The following is a 20,401-nucleotide window of genomic DNA, read 5'->3' as shown; positions in this document are numbered from 1 at the left end:
TTCAAGAAGAGACAGCCAAGTTGGTGACTTGTGGGGGTCCATGTACCAGTGATGTGTTCTGATGATAAACCCGTTGCCAAAATTGACACCCAAGTTGACGCCCAAGTCTTCCAGGATATTTTACTTGAGTCTTTCTCGCGTTCATTAAACATCAGTAGGACTTCCATTGTTTTTGTAAAAGCCGTGATTGAGATGGGTTCTCTTCTTCCCCAGGGTGATACTTTTTTGTTGCTATGATACAACATCATGACTGTCCAAGACAGCTTTCAGGGGAGTTTATCCTGGTCTATGGTTCTGAGGGAGAGTTGGTTGAGTATGATTGAGGAGCAAGGCATGGTAGCAAGGGGTCAGAGCAGGAAGCTGTGAGGTCATATTTCCAATGACAATCACAAAGCAGAGGGGATGAAAGGGAAGTGGAAGGAGGCTTTGAACTCCTGAAACAGCACACCTCTGGTGACATATTTCCTCCAGCAAGGCCACACCACCCAGGTCTCCCTAAAACACCACCAATTTGGGGTCAAGTGTTCAAATACTTGAGCTCACAAGAGGACACGCTACCTGTAGTTTCTCCCTAGAACCCACAGGTTAGTGGAGTCTTAGGTGTTGGCCTGAGTTTTGCTGCTTGCCCTACCAGGCCAACCCATCCATCTCTGACAGAAATACAGTCGCTAAGGTGGTCTGTGTAAAATGCAAATGAGGAGATCCTTTTAGTTCTGTGATTAATGTGCGTCAGTGGATGCTGCCTCCCTGGACCTAGGATAAAACACAGAATCCTGATCCCTTCCACAGTGTGGCCCATCTTGGTGTTTGCTGGTCTCTCCCACCTCCCTTCTCTCCTTCTTTAGTGCTTTGTTCTTGGTGCCCTAGCCTCTGGCCTGCATCCACTGAGCTTTTTGCTCCTTCACAGCCTGACCTGTGTTGTCACCAAAACAGGGAAGTCAAGAAGCAGAGGCCAGTGAGAGAAGTAGAGGCTATTGCTGCTCTGTGGTGAGCAGTTGACATGTACGCACCTGTGCAGGGTATCTGATCATACTGCGAATCCCCAAGATGGTTTTATTTACTGGAAAAACCTGTTTTTAGGTGTGCGGCTCAGCCCTAGTACACACCTTTAGCCCAAGAGCTTGCTGTCTGTTGTAAACAGGATTTGGGTCAATCATACATAGGTTAAAAGGCGAAACCAGTAACAAGTTGACAGGGAATGAACACAGGAAAAAGCCAGAGAGGAAGAGGAATTTAGGAGGGCGGGGCGATAGAAAGACTCACAGGAAGTGGAAGGGAGGGACAGTCAGTTTGAAGGGTTTTTGAGATGCTGTGGAGGAAAGCCTTCTTTTGGGGATGTCAGCTGTGGAGGAAGGTCAGCTGGGTGCTTTCTCTGCCTCTGAGCCTCTCTCGGGCTTTTATCACAGCATCCGGCTCCCTAGTCGAAATTGGTAAAGTCAAATGATTGAGATTTTATTAGAAACAACACGTACTTAAGAAGACTCCTTCCTTAGCCAACGTTCCGTCAGGTTCCAGTATGCCTTCTGGACTTGACCTCAGCTGTGGTCCCTATTCTACCTGGATCTGAATAGAAATTCGGTCAGATACCAAGAATTCTAGCAAGTCTGATGAGCAGGGAGTCCTCATGCTTCATGCCGGTTCCTTTCCCCAAACTTTGGTTTCTGGTCACCTTGGTCTGCCTTCCACCAGGTTTTTAAGTTGGCTTCTGAAGAGTCCTTGAGGGACTCGGTCATTTTTCATCTCTGTCTCCCTTCCGGGATCTGGTATCCTAGCTATTTTTGTGCCAGTCTTTTTCTTCTATTGCAGTAACCTTGACACTTGACACTTGAGCCTGGGAATTGTAATTCCATGCTTCTGTGCCGATGGGAAATTGAGGTGGGTGGCGACTGAGTGACCCACTTTTATTTTTTGGGTAGTCCCGAATAAAGTCTTCCTGTTCGTTTAGCAAATGTCAAAATAATCATTTTTCTTTAATTCAATTGAAGCAATGCTTGTGGTCGGTTGACCTCAAGGAGGGAAAGACAGAGTGGACTTTGGAAATCTTGCCAAATGCCTAACTCAGACCTATTATAATGTATCAGCATCCATGGCTTAGTTACAGAAGACAAAATTTACTATAGCTGTTTTGGAAACAAATTCACTGTGGGGAACTGAGTGGCTCATAGAATCCTCACTAGAACTGAAGAAATTGACTCGGATTACGTCAGCCTGGCTCCAATCTGGACCCACAGACGGGAAACCCTGTATCCTGTCTCTGTCTTCTGAGTTCAAGATTCACGGAATCACAGGGGATGGACACCTTAACACCCTAGCAGCAAAGGAGCCTGGGAAATGTTAGTTCCACGCTTCCGTGCGGATGGGAAAGCGAAGTGGGTGGCGATTGAGTGGACCAATAAACTGAGGTAACTAGACAGCAAGGAACTAGGCGGGGCGGGTGCTAGCATTCTGCCTGTGAGGAAAAGCTGTGTCAAGGCACAGCCATAGAGATCTGAAAATATTTGTGAATCCTGTCTGCAGTTATGAAACCCAATTACCTCCTTCTGACACAGGTTTGCTAAACCTGGTCATCTCCCTCAGGGCAAAGAAAGGGTTTAGAGTTAAAACTACCCTGGCGATTGCTAAGCGTTCCCTCCGTTTTTTAAAACTAGACGCAAAACCATTCCCACTTTTGTTTCTGCTCCGCAGCACCCTCTGGTGGAAATCTGCTCTCATGTTCGCCAACACTCCACTTTGATCTATTGAGAGGCGCGTTTATGTGCAACTCGGATATTTGATCAAAGCCTACCTAGACCGAGATGCTGCAAAATGAAACCGGGGTCCCCAACAACCAAGTAAGCAAAACAACAATGCAAACAGGCCTCAAAACACACGTTGAACTTTGAAAGCTTCTCAAACTAAAACCTCCTGACTGGGGACAGAGGTCATGTTGGTGACTGATTTCTGCCGTCTCTCCTGAAAATGTTCCTCTTTGCCCCTTTCTCACCCTCACAGCCTAAGTATGACTCTAAGGAGGAAGCTGAACTGGGGGATCAGACCTGTAACTGCAAAAGGACTTAACTGCAGGTGTCAACAGACAAGGGATTGTAATAGAACATCAGGGAAATAGAAATGGAGCCACGGGGTAGCAGTCACTCCCGCACACCTATCTTCCCTGTCCGACACAAGAGGTCTACAAAGAGGTCCAAGTCTGTATTCTTGGGCAGAGTGACACTCTTAGGTTTAGAGTTAAATTTTAAGGTTAGGAACCCTCAATTCTGTTCCTTGCTGGAGGCCTTCAGCAAGATCCATTGTACCAGAGGTTGGGTGTCTGCAAGCGTGAGGCTGGTTCTGGTGCAGAAGCTTAAGGGTCACATCTCATTAGCCTGGGAAGGCCCAGGTTGAAGGCTGAGGTTCAGTGGGCATTGGGGACAAGAAGACTCTGTGTGTGTGTGTGTGTGTGTGTGTGTGTGTGTGTGTGTGTGTGTGTGTGTATGCAGAACAAGAAAGCTGGAGACTCCAGAAGAGCTTGGAAGAGAAACAGCTGTCTTTTGTTGACAGCGTGCTGGCTAGCCAAGGGAGCCCCAGCACTGGTTCACTCTGAGAAAGAATACTATTCTGGTAGGTCTTATTGCCAACGTGTCACCGTCAGAGTCACCTGGGGGAAGGGGGGGGCCCTCAATTGAAGAGTTAGTTGCCTCAGTGAGATTGACCTGTAGTCCTGCCTGTAAGGGGTTGTCTTGAATACACTTGTGAGGGGGGTCCAAGCTCATTGTGGGTGGTACCATTCCTAGGCAAGTGGTCCTAGGCTGAATAGAAAGTTAGAGGGGAGGGAGGGAGGGACTGGGGGAGGGGGAAGAGAGGGAGGAGAAAGGCAAAGAGAGACAGAGACAAACAGAAGAGAGATAAAGATAGACAGAGACAGACAGAGACAGGCAGACAGACATGCAGAGACAGACAGAGACAAAGAGAGAACCAGAGAAGAGTAAGTCGTGCTCCTCTATGGTCTCTGTGATTTTGGTTCCGTTCCTGCTCCGACTTTCCTCAACAGAGAACTGAAACACAAAAGTATAGTCTAAAATTAAATCCTTTTCTCCTCAAGTTGGATTTCGTCAGCCTGTCATCTCAGTAGCAGAAAACAAACTAAAACAGCCCCTTACCTTGATAGGGTCTGAAATGATCTCATAGGCAAGCGTCCAGATGCAGTTCTGAGGGATTGTGTGAACTGCCTGACTGGTTAGGATTTCACTACTGTGGAGAGACTGGGATGTTGTGGTCCAAAGAGACCTTATTTTGGGCTAGTTCTGATCTTCCAGAACAGACATTGATCACTCACCTCTGTGTCAGAACTAACACCTTGTGACTAACTGACCAAAAACCTTTGGGAATCTATTAGCTTAGCAGATTCACCTCCACCAACCCAAAACTCAGATGGCATCTTGGGCCTCTAGAAAAGCGTCCTCCATCTTGCAATGCCTGCCTCTTTGATGTACTCACCAGTGTGCTGACTGCTTCCACAATGGTACATGGAATTTGGGGTAACCTAATTCTGTGTTTCCAGGGCCATGGTCACTCAAAATGACTCCAGAATAAACTCTTATTCCCTTCAAGATGAGAGCTTTGGGTTTGTGCCGACAGTTATCTTGACTAGGTTAGACTCTGGCCACACCTGTGGCTGATTATCTGGATTAAATGCATTGAGGTAATAAAATCCACAGGAAAGTCTCCTGGACTGCATGAAAATAGGAAGCACGCAGAACTGGAGCCTCATTGTTCTCTTTTGATACACTGTGACCTGTGCCTTCAAGCTCCAAAGGCCTTGACTTTGGGTGAAAAATGAGGCCATGACTGCTCCTGGGTATGGTTGAGGAGGTTTTACGGTAGCCAGGAGGGAGAAAACAGCCAGGAGCACTGGCAAGGCTCCAGATTGAACTGGGCCATGAGAGAAAAAGGGAGAGAGATCAAGAGGTGGAAATGAGAGCAGGGGTAGGGGGCGAGTGGACCAAGAGAGACGCAGAAGCAAAGCCAACCAGGAGCCAGGAGACCAAGAGAACATGTAGCCAAAATGGTTGTTATATAGGGACCAGAAGCTGGAGGAAGAGAAACCCAGGAGAGAGTGGAGGGTGGGGTAAGAAGTGTTGGGAGGAGCCTCGGGTCCTGAGTGAGACTTCTCTGGGGTTTCTTTGGGATCTAACAGACTTCCGACCGTGATGGACTCTACAATTGCCAGACAAAGCGTATTTTATCCCAGCAGCAGGAAAGTAAGTAAGACAAGCACAATAGTAAGTGCCACAGACTGTGGCAATGGCGAGGAGGCCTGTCCTGAGTGCCTGTGACCATTCACCACATCAGGAGTCTAGAGGAGGCTGGAACTAGATAGCACCTGAGAGCAAGCATTACCTACACCAAGAGGGCGGAGCCTAGACTGGACAGAAACCTCTCACGGAAACAAACCACACAGACCCCACTCACCAGCTAGAGTCCCAGCATGTGTCAAAGAAACAGGCAGAGCCTACAATAAAGAGTTACCACTTCCTGTTTTCTACCAAGATGACTCTGTGAGAACAAGAAACTGTTTCCTAGCAGGCACCAAGGATTCCTTTTTAGAAGGTGTTTGATTTCAGACCTGGCCTCCAGGTTCTCCCAGCATCCCGCAGTTCCTACCTGGCATAGCCTGCCTGCAACCCTGAAGTTTCTAGCACAGAGGCTGGGCTTCCCTTCCCACAGAGACTCTTCCTTATATAATCCAGACATTTCAGCCTTTTCTTTCCCTCTCTTCTCTCTGCATCCTTTCTATCATTCTCTTCCCCGGACCTCCCCTCTGTCTCCCTATGGTGACTTCCCTGGCCTTGGTCCTTGGGACCAGTGAAATCGTCTAAGAGCAGCTTCCTAATAAACCTGATAAATCTAATCTAATCTGACCTGAACTGGCTCATTTCATCAGCAGAGAAATAACTGTCAGGAGAAAGATGGAGATGGGCCGAGAAGGACTTCATTTATGGAAGCTCATCCTGCCAGGCTCACCATGGTAACTGTGAAAATATTACCAGGTTTGAATTCTGGCCCAGGTCTAACAGATAAGAACCAGCAGGGGTGAGGCAGAGACATTTTGGAGTTTTATGTCATAGTTTTGCTTTAAATATGTTTTTACTGAGTGTAGTTGTCACACAACAAACTACTTCTATTTGAAGTACACTGTGTGGCTTTGTTTGAATAGTCCAACAGGTTAATGGCCATATCTACACCCAAACTTTTCTCTCTCTCTCTCTCTCTTTCTTTGTTTCTTTCTTTTTTAAGATGGGGTTTCTCTGTGTAGCCCTGGCAGTCCTGGAACTCACTCTGTAGACCAGGCTGGCCTCGAACTCAGAAATCTGCCTGCCTCTGCCTCCCAAGTGCTGGGAGTAAAGGCGTGTGCCACCACTGCCTGGCCAAATTTTTCTTCAGACTCTTCTTTTAAAAACAAAAAACAAAAACAAAAGCAAAAACAAAACAAAACAAAACCCCACCAATGTATGTGTGGGTGGTGTGTACATGTATGTGCATGCATGTGGAAGCCAGATGTCTTCCTCAATTGTTCTCCACCTTATATTTTTGGTTGTCTCTGAGACAGGGTTGTCTGTGGATGACTCCTGACCATCTTACCTCCACTTCCTAAGGTTTAGGCTTACAGGTATGAGCTACCAGGCCTGTTAAACACACACACACACACACACACACACACACACACACACACACACACACACTTTTATTTCTTCAGACAGTCCCACTGAATGTGGAGTTCATATACTGGCTTGACTGGCTAACCAGGAATCCCCCCCAGGTTCCTCCTGTTTCTGCCTCCCCAGTGCTGGGTTTATAAAATGTGTGCTCTCATGCCTGCCCTTTCACAGGGCATTGGGGATGGAGCTAAGATACTTATTCAAGCACAGTACCAACTCTCCATCTTCAGACTCTTATCTGTCTCTGCCTCCCATCGTTCTGTGTGTTTTCTGCCTCCACCACTCCCACCCCTTCCATCCAAACAACCATAGGTTAGGGTGCATCTTCTAGAATTGTATAGAAATATAACCATACAGCGTGTCCTCACTTGGGGTCTGGCTCTTTCACTGGGCATACTTGGGACCTGTCCACGCTGTCCCATGTCTCAGGAGCACACTCTGGTTTGTGTACTGAGTAGCATTTCCGTATACAGACTATTCTGATGCATCAGTAATTTGCCCATTTCCAGTGTGAAGTGGAAACTTAAGGGTTCTTTGGAGACTCAGTTGTGTTAGATGGTGTTTTGCTGCGGCAAACACGTGAAGGAAGGGACTGGGGGAGGGGGGAAGAGAGGGAGGAGAAAGGCAAAGAGAGACAGAGACAAACAGAAGAGAGATAAAGATAGACAGACAGAGACAGACAGAGACAGGCAGACAGACATGCAGAGACAGACAGAGACAAAGAGAGAACCAGAGAAGAGTAAGTCGTGCTCCCCTACGGTCTCTGTGATTTTGGTTCCGTTCCTGCTCCGACTTTCCTCAACAGAGAACTGAAACACAAAAGTATAGTCTAAAATTAAATCCTTTTCTCCTCAAGTTGTATTTCGTCAGCCTGTCATCTCAGTAGCAGAAAACAAACTAAAACAGCCCCTTACCTTGATAGGGTCTGAAATGATCTCATAGGCAAGCGTCCAGATGCAGTTCTGAGGGATTGTGTGAACTGACTGACTGGTTAGGATTTCACTACTGTGGAGAGACTGGGATGTTGTGGTCCAAAGAGACCTTATTTTGGGCTAGTTCTGATCTTCCAGAACAGACATTGGTCACTCACCTCTGTGCTCACCTGCAGCACATACAGGTGAAAGGCTAAGGCTGACTTGTGAAAGAATCTTTGGCTGAAGCAGATACAGGTGAAAGGCTAAGGCTGACTCGTGAAAGAATCTTTGGCTGAAGCAGATACAGGTGAAAGGATGTTCTGCTAAAGCAAACACATGAGAAAACATGTGATGAAGGATTCTTCACTAACGACCCGCATGTATTGGTCCGCCCTACACTGCGTAGTTGAGCTCCATTTGTCGGGACTCTATTGAAAGAAAAACACTTCTGGTGGTGAGCTGCAGTTTCTTGCCACTTCGAAGGACTTGGGCTGATTGGCAGAGTGATGTCAGCTGGGACAGATGTACGTGCTAAGGCAAGACATGTAGAGGACGTGTGATGTGTGGAGGGAGTATATAAAGGACTTGATGGAATGTAGAAAGGATTTCCTTTGCTACAGTGTTTGTTCAGTATCTACTAAGTTTTATAGCTGTACTGGGTACAGTACTGGTTTACAGAGGCTTTTGTGCATTTTGAGATCATTCATGTGTTCAGGTATCTTGGAAAATACTCTTTTCAACTATGATTTATTTTATCATTGAGCTTTAGGAGTTTCAGTCATAAGGAGGCTTTGTCTCCACTGTAACTCTTCTAGACCACAGATTAGAGAATGTGTCTTAAGGCTGTTTCATGAGCACATGGTTTCAACACTACACATGAATGAATCCAATTCTCTAGCTCTGACGTGCTGTAGCCAGTGCCGACTGAATTTATTAAGTAGATGTTTATTTAGCATTCAAAGTCATTCGTGAATTTGTTTTGTATCTATAAAATTTATACTCGGAAGAATGTTCTTTAATCTTTTAAACATTTTACTATGTTTTTGTTTTATTTCTCGACCAGTCTTAATGATTTAAAAATAAAAATGCCACCCTCTCTAACAGTTCTGTTTTACAAATGGTAAGTTTCTGTGTACAACTTTTCTAAGTGTGCAAATAAAATGATATATTTTTTTCAAAATAAAGAAATAAATAAAGGACTCAATGGACAGCGACAGAGGCTACGCTTGGCTTGATGGTTGAGCGAGCTGTGCAACACGTGTTGGTCTTACATCTTCCCTGATCTTCGCTTCGCTGAGAGAGGCACAGCCCAGAACTTCTGAAATTCCTGCTGGTCCTTCCTTCTGACCAGTGCCAAGGTTGAGACCTGGCTGTCTCTGCCAGGTAGTGCTGCTGCTGCTGATTCGTGTTGCTATCCAGACTCTATAGAACTGGACTGCTGGGGCTGGAGAGATGGCTCAGAGGTTAAGAGTACTGACTGCTCTTCCAAAGGTCCTGAGTTCAAATCCCAGCAACAACATGGTGGTTCACAACCACCTGTAATGAGATCTGATGCCCTCTTCTGGCACATCTGAAGACAGCTACGGTGTACTTACATATAATAAATAAATAAATCTTTAAAAAAAAAGAAAAAGAAAAAAAGAACTGGACTGCTGGTGTATCTGTAAAGTGTTGGTGAGTGGATTGAGCTGCCACTGCTGGCTCTTGTAAACTGAACTGAACTGTTGATTTCCTGACAATGCAGATGAGATTTGCTACAAAGAATCATTTCTAAATAGGTCCATCCTTTCTTTCCCACAACCTCTGGTAGGTTAAAGTGTTTAAGAACCATCATTAAAAATAGACTTTAAAAAAATTAGAGTTACACCAGTGTTGCTAATACTCCAGGGCCTCAGCAGATGGGGGTGACATCTGGGTAAGATTACTGAAGAGACCCTTCCCACAGACCTGGGTCACTTTTTGGGTGCTGCAATTTTTGGCAGTGAGGTACCCCATGATAGTTACTATATTACCAAGTGGTCCCTCCTTATCCAAAGAGGAAGCAATCCCAGACTGCAGTGGGCACCAGAAACTGCTGATACATAGGGCACCAGACTCTATATGGACTGTCTTTTATGTTAGTTTTACATATGAATATATACATATGTATAATATACTAATATATCAGAAATTTTGATTTATAAATTAAATATAGTAAAAGGTAACAATAACAAGGATAAACTAGAACAATCTGAATGATACATTATAGTAAAAGTTACCTAAAGCACATAAGTTGTTTATTTCTGGAACATTCCATTGAATATTTTTCAAATACTGGTTGTTCATCAGAAACTGAAACCTCTAGAAGAGAAATTGTAGCTAAGTGGGGGCTACTCTACAGCCCAGGCCTCATGACAATGGAGATGTGTCTCCCAGCTTCACATTCCCCCTGATACTGTATGCCTGGGTCCTTATTAGGCTCCTGACCCGCCATGTTCTACATCCTCTGCTACCTTCTCACTCTTTCCTAGACCCTTGGTTCCACATCCCCAGCCAACTGAGGTGAGGTGCTCACTGTTCTTGCTGGTGGGAGGCCTTGAACTTCCTACTTGTCCTGATTACATCCAGGCCACACTACTAGCCTGGTCCCCATCTCGTCCCTCAGGCTCCTTGGCAGCCTCACCCTCCACTCTGCTCCTCAGTATTACAGTCATGGGGCAGACTTGAGAGAAGACAAAGAGACTGGCAGCACAGAAGCGGCAGCCTCAATGCCGACCTGCCGGATGTAAGAAGTTAATATATTCCAGAGGAGGCATCGCAGATTGAGGGAGAGGAGAAGGCTTGCCAATAAATGGCATAGGAAGAGTTGATGAGCTCCTTGGAAAAAATCAATTTAGATCAGTATCTTAGCCTCCTCCAAATTAATTCCAGATTTATTGATGAGGTAAGTTCCCCCCACCCCCACCCCCAGAGGGAATGACTAGCGAATATTTATTAAGTCATGGGGAGAAGGAGAGCTGTCTCCTTAGCTTGGATTTTCATGATCTTCATAATAGGGAGGAAAAAAATCAATAGTTAAAAAAAAATCTGGGGCTGGAGTGATGGCTCAGCCATTAAAGGCAAGCTCACACACACACACACACACACACACACACACACACACACACACAAAGTCTAATCAACCTCTGCATGTTAAAAAAGCAATCCAAATAAAAAATGAACTCTTTCAATTAAAAAAAAAAAGGTATTGATTCCAGTCAATGAGGGCGTGATTTGTGTACTGTATTCTTCAGACCAATAGACATTCTACAGAAGATCGATGCAGGACAGAGGTCTCCATACAGGATAACAAGCATATGGGCAGTCGTCGTTCAGCCTTGCTTGCTGCACTGCAGCATGCAGGTAGATAGGCTGAGGGAAAGGCAGTGAAGAGGCTGGCAGCTTACGGGGCTTAGTAGGAAGAGTGCTGGCTTAGCACACAGGAAGGCCTGGGTTCGATCCCCAGTGCTGCCTAAACCAAGCAGACCTGTAATTCTAAAACATGGAAGAAAGAGGATCCGAAGTTCATGGGCATCCCTGGTATCAAGTTTGGGACCAGCTTGGGTTTACAGGAGAACATGTTTCAGAAAGAAGAAAGAAAAAAGAAAACAACAAGAAAGCAAGAAAGAATAAAAAAAAGGAAAGAAGAAAAGAAAAAATTAAAGAAGAAAAGGGCAAGGAGACAATGAGTGTAGTCTAGTCATGTGCACACAGCCATGACTTGTCTATGGTCTCTGTCCATAGGAGGGGGTCATGGGGCTATGAGAAGCCAGCATCTCCATCCCTCTGGCAGCCTGTAAGGCAGATAAGTCTGTTCCTATTTGACAGTTGGGGAGAACGAGGCACAGAGAGCTGTTGTCAGTCAGCCCTGAGAGTTAGCATTTGAAGACCCTAGACCATCTACCCCAGACCCAGCCAGGCTGCCTCTGGGCAAACAAACAGGCAGTTTGGGGCTCAAGAGAAAACTTGGTGGGTAAAGCACTTGGGTTGCAAGTGTGAGGACCTGAGTGAGGGTCCTAGAACCCACTAACAAAGCCAGCGTGACGGCAAGGTCCTGCAAACTCAGTGCTGGCAAGAACAGATGAGCTTCCGTGGGGAATCCCTGGTCAGCCAGTAGGGCCTGCTCAAGTTCCAGGATGTTAGAGACCCTGTTTCAAAAAAAAAAAAAAAAAAATCAAGGTGATAGCTCCAAAAGAACAATGTCTGAGATTCATCTCCAGCTTTCATGTGCACATCTGTGCTAACAGAGAGACAGACAAAGACACAGACAAACACAGAGACACACATACAAACATACAGAGAGAGAGACACAGGCAGACAGACACAATACACACAAGGAGAAACACACAGGCACACACACACACACCCATTATACACCCTTCTCCAGCACACACAACAGGCAGGTTCTTTCTGCCTTGTCAGCCTGACTCCCAAAGGACCCCTGCGCCTTGAAGAGTAAGGAGCTACAAGAAAGCAGTGAGGACTAAGAAGAGGGGAACACAACCAACTCAAAAGACAGAGTACAGAACAAACAAGAAAACGCCTTGCCCTGAAAATGAATGTGTGGCTGTGGTTTTCCTTAGGAGCACCCTAGACAACTGTCCCCCCATGCACACCAGGGAATCTGCCCTCCTAAAGGATCATTCCCAAGGCATTGTGCATCTGGGCATCCAGGAGGCAGCCAGGCTTCAGCCCTTCATGGCAGTAGCCTGGGCTGCCTGGCCCCTGGGAATCCTTTGTCCTATCCCAAGCCTGCTCCTTGTGGTTCGTGACTGTTGTCTAAGCCCAGTGATAATTTATGTTAATATAATCCATTTTAAAGTGTGATGAGGTGGGGAGGCCTTGGTTCAGCACCCTAATCAGGAATGATTAGTGAGCCTCTGAAGTGCCCTAATCAGGGACACACACTCCAGAAGTGCAATTTGAATATTGTTTTTTTTAAATTTAGCAACAGATCCATTAACTACACTAGGAATGACTGGGGAGGGGAGGGGAAATTCAGGTTGAAACCTGGCTGACTGGAAAGCCTGTGGGGGCCTGTGGGAGCATGTAGGAGCCTGTGGGGCTTGTGGGAGCCTGTGAGGGTTTGTGGGGGCCTAGGAGGGCCTATGGAGGCCTAGGAGGGCCTGTGGGGGGCCTATGGGGTCTGTGGGGGCCTAGGAGGGTCTGTGAGAGCCTGTGGAGACCTGTGGGGGCCTCTGGGGACCTGTGGGAGCCTGTGGGGCAGCCAGCCCAGCCTTTGGAAACATGCATGGCTTCTAGGCATCCACTTAACCCTGTCTTTTCCCATTTCCCCGAGCCTTTAGTCCTGACCCAGCTTGAAACTGGCTAATCCTGAGTCAGAATATCGTCCCTTTGGGGAGTGCCCCTCAGATTGTTGGCATGCCCGAGAGATGAGTCCTACCCCAAATTCACAAAAGTGACTGTGTTGTGTTTAAAGCTCCTTGTTAATAAACTGGCACGTTTGGCAGAATGTGGCCTTGGACTCCCTTCTGAGACCTGTGGCAAGGCCGTGGGGGAGAGTGAATGGACCCCACTGTCTCTCATTGCCATAGGCCACCAGCAGTCACAGCAACTAAAGGGAAAATTTTTGTATTACTGAGCCTGAGATTGCCGGCATGGGAGCAAGGAGCAGCAGGTAACTCCCTCAGCCCAAGAGCTTGCCCTATACGTGTATGAAGCAGAGCTGCTAACTAGAGAGAGGTTGCGGGGCCGTTCCATTCTGTCCCCAAACCCCTCACTCCCGCTGGAAGCAGATTGATTGACAGATACAGGAGATTGACCTCGGTGAGGTGCCTTCTAATTAGTGGCCATGGCGGGGGCTGCCAGGGCCAGCTCTGCTAAAGCCCCTGGGGCTGCCACTCCACAGAGCAGCCAGGCCCATTAGGGCTCTGAGTGCTGAGAGTGGAAGCAGGAGGGGGTATCTCATTGGAGAGGGGTGGGGAAGAGGCACCTGATCCTGTTGTCTTTATGAGGACGAGGCTACTGCAAGGAGGGACCTCACCAGTTTGCAGACAGTAAGGATCCAGCTGGATTCCAGTCCATCTTCAACGTCCCTGACCACTTGACCTACCATTAGGAAAATTACTCCAGTTCTGTGTATATAACCTCGCACATGAGATGACACCTAAGTGCTCCAAGGGGCAGTTTCTGCAAATGGAGCTGGGGCAGCTCCTAAAGAGGGTGCTTCATCCTTTGTTGGGATTGTTTGTGACCCAGCAGATGACAGGCACCCGCAGGCATTGCCCTGTGGCCTGTTGCGAATTACTTGTCTCCCCAAAGCTTCCCAAGGCTCACAGACAAGCCCCCTAAAAGTAAATGGGCTTCAATCACCAGTTTCAACAACTCTCCTGTCTCCACGTAATAAAACATCTGGGAAATTGGGCTAAATGGATAAAACAGCCCCCTGTAATAAGTACCTGGCACACATACAGCTCTGTATAATGCACTTTTTTTTTTTTTTTTAATGACCAGATGTGGAACTTCTGTGTTATGAAAAGCAGAGGCATGTGTAGCCATGCTTTTTACTACCTTTAAGATGCAAGGTCTATGAATAGCTCTCAGGAGAGATGTCCTCCCATTGACTGAGAATTGTTGATGTGTAGGTTTACAAACTTGAAAAGTAAGCGGACCACTCAGAAAATTGCGGATATAACTTAAACAGTCGTTAAACTGGACACTTGAAGGAAACTGGCTTCAGAAAAAGAATTCAGTCCATAAATTTCCCCTCTCTTCTGGTGAGTTTGTACCACAGTCTTTGATCTCTCAGCCGTTTATGTGTGTCTCTGCCCTCGGTGATATTTACAACTTTATGAAGAAATGATTTCATCAAACTTGTTCCCTTCTTCCCAATTTCTCATTAAGAGAGCTTAGCTGGTACCCCACCTGCGCAGACCCCATTTTATAGTCCTTTTGGGATTCCAAGATGTTTTAAACATACCTATGTGTGTGTTTTGTGTGTGTGTGATGGGAGATATACATATATACATACATATATATATATATATATATATATATATATATATATACTCAGTACAGAGTGTATATGTACACAGTTTTAATTTTTTCTCTATAAATGTGAGCATATATTTAGAAAGTTTGGGAAATGTGGCAAAGTAAATTTATAAACCCTCCATACACTGGTATGATGGAAGATGCTGGCATGGGTTGGAGGGATGGCTCAGTGATTATGAGCGCTTACTTCTCTTGCAGAGGACCGGAGGCAGGTTCCCAGCGTCTTCGTGGGAGCCAACAACCAGCTCTAATTCCAGTTCTGGGGGAATCTGACACCCTCTTGATGTCATTGGACTCAGGGAAGAATTAGTATGCGCGTGCGCGCGCACACACGCACACACACATACACACACACACACTCGCAAATGTGTTCTCCCCTTTATAAACTCACAGCCTTTCTTTCAGGAACTACACCAAGTCACCCGCTCTCACAGTCAGAGTCCATGAACATTTTCCCTTTTGTGAAACAGTCCTTTAAGATCGGAGTCTGAAAGGCTTCCTATTTATTGGTCACCTTTACAGTTGGCAGGAGGTTTTGGTTCTCTGGTCTGTAAGAGTAGCTTTTGGTAGCACTCTGATTCTTTCCTCTAAGTCAGGCCCTGGGATCAAAGGTGACGGTTGGGACTTCGAGTTCAGGCACACCACACCGTGTGGGTGTTCTTCCAAGGGTGTAATGACATATGTTCCATCCTTCCACATGGAGGGTGGGAGACCGTGTTCTACAGGTGCTCCAAGCCTTCCTCGCCATATCAGCGTGGTAGAAAGATACTGAGTATTCCTTTGATAAGTCCCTTTCTTCTCCTTGTTTGATATTTCTCTTTGAACTTGCATGATGGTCTGGAACATCTTACTTCTTTTGCCAAAGTTCCTGTCCTTCCTTTCAACCTCCCTTTCTGCCCATCTCCTTCCGCATGTGGGTTCCGGGGATTGAACTCGGGTTCCCAGGCTTGGTGGCAGCCCCGTTAGCCGCTGAGCCATCTTCCGCATGTGGGTTCCGGGGATTGAACTCGGGTTCCCAGGCTTGGTGGCGGCCCCTTTAGCCGCTGAGCCAGCTTGCTGGTCCTTTGGCTTTGAAGCCTCCCCGGCCTCAGAAAACATCATTGATTTTTTTCCCAGCATTCTTTTTTTCTGACTTATTTTTATATTTATCCTAAGTCTTTGCAGAACTGATTTTGGCCCATCACAGGTGGCAGGAGGAATCTTTTTTTTTTTTTTAATATTTTTTTTTGAGATCTATTGCTTTTTATTACTTTTTGGACATAAGATATATATTATATTTTAATACATATATTTCCTTGCAGGAGGAATCTAATTCATGATTTTCCGAATGGCGAATAAATCATCCCAGCACTGTCCCTTCAATATTCCATTTTTGCATAACCCATCTTTTATAAATGTCGGTATCTCCCTGTCTAGGTCTGCTTTTTTTTTTTTTTTTTTTTTTTTTTTCGAGACAGGGTTTCTCTGTATAGCCCTAGCTGTCCTGGAACTCACTTTGTAGACCAGGCTGGCCTCGAACTCAGAAATCCGCCTGCCTCTGCCTCCCAAGTGCTGGGATTAAAGGCGTGTGCCAACACGCCCGGCTCTAGGTCTGCTTTATACGTGTGTGTTCTCATAGCTGATTTACTGGTGGCGACTCACCATTTCTCAGTCTACTTCTTATGCCTGAAAACAGAATTTTATTGATTTTTCACTGGCTGCAGACCATAGCTCTGCATATCATTGAAGCCCTTGGCCTCCATCACTCTTCATTCTATATAGAAGCAAATTCACAAATTCATCTAGCTTTTGCCCCAAGCCCACTCATTATATTTCTTTCTTTCTTTCTTTCTTTCTTTCTTTCTTTCTTTATTTATTTATTTATTTATTTATTTATTTTGTGGTTTTTCGAGACAGGGTTTCTCTGTGTAGCTCTGGCTGTCCTGGAACTCACTTTGTAGACCAAGCTGGCCTCGAACTCAGAAATCCGCCTGCCTCTGCCTCCCGAGTGCTGGGATTAAAGGCGTGCGCCACCATGCCTGGCTCTTTCTTTTTTAAAAATTTATTTATTTTATTTATATGAATACACTGTAGCTATTTTCAAATACACCAGAAGAGGGCATCAGATCTCATTATGGATGGTTGTGAGCCACCATGTGGTTGCTGGGAATTGAACTCAGGACCTCTGGAGAAGCAGTCAGTGCTCTTAACCACTGAGCCATCTCTCCAGCCCATTATATTTATTTTTAAAATTAATTACTTAATTAGTTTGTTTGTATGTATGTGTGTGAGTACCACATTACACATGTGGAATTCAGAGGATAACTTTGGAAATCAGTTTTCTCCTGCCAAGGACCAGCCTCAGCTTGGAGAGGAGTTCTGAGAGAAGGGGTGTCTGGGAGCAGAAAAAAAAAAAAAAAAGAGAGACTTAAAGTCAAATAAATCATGGGTCCAAACTGGTCCCTCTCTCTCTCTCTCTCTCTGTTTTGTTCTGCTCTCTAGACAGCATTTTCTTGCTACTCCAAAAAAATTCTCTGGTTAAAACAGCTCTCTCTGCTAGTAAAAATTCCAAAAGCGAGCCAGGCAGTGGTGGCACACACCTTTAATCCCAGCACTTGGGAGGCAGAGGCAGGTGGATTTCTGAGTTCGAGGCTAGAGGACAGCCAAGGCTATAAATACAGCGAAACCCTGTCTAGAAAACCAAAACCAAAACTAAACAAACAAACAAACAAAAAAATCCAAAATCTTTCTGGATATCTGGATAGTTCATGGGTTTTCTGACTAAAGTCAGAAAAGCTGCCATAACAAAATTCTTGGATCTTCTGACCAAGTCAGAAATCCTGATAGAAAAATTCTTGAAGAGCTGTTTTCACTCTCCAGGGATCTCCAGACAGCCCAGCTCTCTAGAGAAAAATTCTAAAGAACCGCTACGGCTTTCTGCAAGCTCATCTCTTATAGACCACAAGCCTAGTTTTTTTTTTTTTTTTTTTTTTTTTTTTACATATCAATTCAGTTATTTATTTCAGGTTCTCTTTGATTATGAGTCTGCACTTTGTGCCTCCAGCCCTTTGATTCTAAGGAGACAGCAAGCATACATTTTTTTCTCTTAACATTGCAAAACAAGTCAGAGACCAGTCTGCCTTTGTTAAGCACAGGTGATAAGATAGTTGAGTGGGACTCTGCATCAGACTCTTTGAGCTGCTTGTCCGGTCTTTCGGAGGGCAGTCATGATAGTCCCCTCTTTATAAGCACACCATAGCATCAGTAATAGTGCCGGGTCTTGGGGCCTCCCCTGAGCTCGATCTCAGTTTGAGCTGTCACTTTTTCCTTTTCCTCAGGCTCTTCTCCATTTTTGTTCCGTGTTTTTTTCAGACAGGAACAATTCTGGGTCAGAGTTTTTGAATCCACTGTTGCTTTCTTCAGACACACCAGAAGAGGGCTTCGGATCCCATTACAGATTAAAGTACTTTGACTTCTATTTTTTCCCCTACAGGATCTCACTGTGCAACTCAGGCTGACATCAAATACATCCTCCTGCCTCAGTTTCCCAAGTAGTGGGGTTACAGGCATGAGCCACCTTGTCTCTCTTATCTCTGCCTGGTGCCACAGTTCATGGTGTGGTCCCAGCTGTCTAGAAAGACGAAGACTGAGCCATGAGTTCAAGCATACTTCCCAGGGTAGCCTGGGAAGTATATAGGGAGAACTTATTTAAAAAGAGAGGAGCCGGGCGTGGTGGCGCACGCCTTTAATCCCAGCACTCGGGAGGCAGAGGCAGGCGGATTTCTGAGTTCGAGGCCAGCCTGGTCTACAAAGTGCCAGGACAGCCAGGGCTACACAGAGAAACCCTGTCTCGAAAAACCAAAAAAAAAAAAAAAAAAAAAGAGAGAGAGAGAGAGGAAAGAGTACCCATTTGGTTAAATATTGTATGGCAGATCAGTTTGAGGAGCTAAATATATGGGGTGATGGGGATAGCTATTAGGTGAACTACAAAAGACCTAAGTTGTGACAGGATTGTCCCTGTCCAATCACACTAAAATAATAGGGCAGCAGGGGAACTGTGATTGGACAGGGAAAGGGAGGCGGGGCTAAGAGTTGTAGAGACATATAGGGGAGAGGCCAAGATGGATGCGAACAAACAGGAAGAAGAAACTGAACCAGAGTGGCTAAGCGTGGCTTTAATTAGCCACAGGTAGTTATGATATTAAAAGATAGAATAATTGAGATATTTGTCTAATCTAGGTGGGCAGCTTTTATCGTTATCAATTGGTTCTGAAATTATTGTGTTGGCATCTTGTGAATTGAGAATTTATTGATATGTAAATCTGTTTGGTTAATTATAAGCTTCTAGAGTTTTGTTTCTACTGGGTTGATGGGTTTTGAGACAGTGGACCATGGGAATGGTCGCTGTAGGGGCTAGCTAAGGAGTAGCTGGAGGCAGGAGTGCGGGAAGTCTGCCGGTCCAGCCCCAGCGGAGACTTGGTGGGCAGAGAACAACTGGGCGCAGAGATGTGAACCTTCTGAGGCCTTAGGCAGGTGACTTGATTTCATTGAAACATTTATTCTCACTGGGAAATATTCTTAAAGTATATTAGGATTTTCTGGTGCAAATGTCACATAAATACCAAAAGCATGTTTTCTCCTGCCCTAAAGGTCTTCTTTCCCCAACATGATAAGCTTTTAAAGGTGATATAAAGAATATTAAAATCAAAGTAAACTGGGGAAAAAAAGGAGCTACCTAATGGCATTAAATTGAAATAACTTCAACTGTTGATATGGGGGTGTCCTCAGAATTAGTTAAGATGGTAAGCTCAGAGGGCGTGGCACCTGAGATTTCTCTCACTTCTGGTGCCAAGCTTAGGGTCTACCCTCAATTTATTAATCGGCTGGACCGTCAGGTGCCCACCCAAAACTGTTACACTCAGCCATAAAGACACAGCCAGCCAGAGGAGAGGAGCTGCATTGGGCAGAGACTGGAAGGCTCTGAAGCAAATGTTTACCATGTGCAGTCCACATCTTTCTGTCGCTGATGCGCTGTGTGACACTGTGTACTGTCTGACAGTACACAGGACTATTATCAGACAGGAAAGCTCACCTAAACCTTGGTGTTCAGAGGTTTTGTCAGGACCCCATTTTACAGGCTCGATCGAATGTGGATCCGGTCCATTTCAGCATCCAGGATGACCCAGATGTGATGCTAAAGCCCCCACCATAAATCACTTGGTCGGTCTCTCTCACTGGGCAGCTCCCACTTTGTGCTGTGGTGGGTCTGGGCCCTGCCTCTAAATGAAGACAGAAGCTAAGGGCAAGGGCCAGGCCTTTCTCTGAACATCAACTTCCTGACTGCACAGGCTCCTTTCCTAATTGACACAGATGGTGGTCCTCCAGGAGAGTGCTCACTGAGAAGCATCGGGGACCTCTGGGAGCTGGCAATTTGCCAGAGGGTGCTGGTCTTCAAATTCAGGTGACTTGGTCTTCATTCTCCTTATTTCCAGACGTGTCCGGAGGATGCGTCCAGCTACGTCTGATAAAGTCCCCGGTGCTGTGGTGCTCAGCTCACAGACACTAGAATGTTCCCCAGCCAAAGGTTCTGGAGCCCTTTATTCTGGGGCCTAAAGACAGCTGACATCTCTGGAAGTCAATTATCTGCCATCGACCAGATGTGCGAACACCTGCCTTGGAGGTTTGGGGAACACCAGTGTATCGGAGTCAGAGACTATGTTGCTCGATTTGAAACTGAACAGGAAAGCCTGGACTTTGTACGCACAGAAAAGGGGAAGGCTG

The 20,401-nt window shown here is 45.8% G+C and overlaps 1 non-coding gene across 1 annotated transcript; it reads right to left on the bottom strand.

Moving 5' to 3' along the window:
* Positions 1–17,432: 17,432 nt before the first annotated feature.
* Positions 17,433–17,495, bottom strand: LOC115029205 (U7 small nuclear RNA). Its single transcript, XR_003834757.1, has one exon. It is a non-coding gene; the product is annotated as a U7 small nuclear RNA (small nuclear RNA).
* Positions 17,496–20,401: the final 2,906 nt, after the last annotated feature.

The sequence above is a fragment of the Mus caroli genome, unplaced genomic scaffold (genome assembly GCF_978045245.1).
Source record: "Mus caroli unplaced genomic scaffold, Mus_caroli_1 scaffold_15, whole genome shotgun sequence".
Lineage (NCBI taxonomy): Eukaryota > Metazoa > Chordata > Mammalia > Rodentia > Muridae > Mus > Mus caroli.
This window is presented reverse-complemented; position numbering and strand designations above follow the sequence as displayed.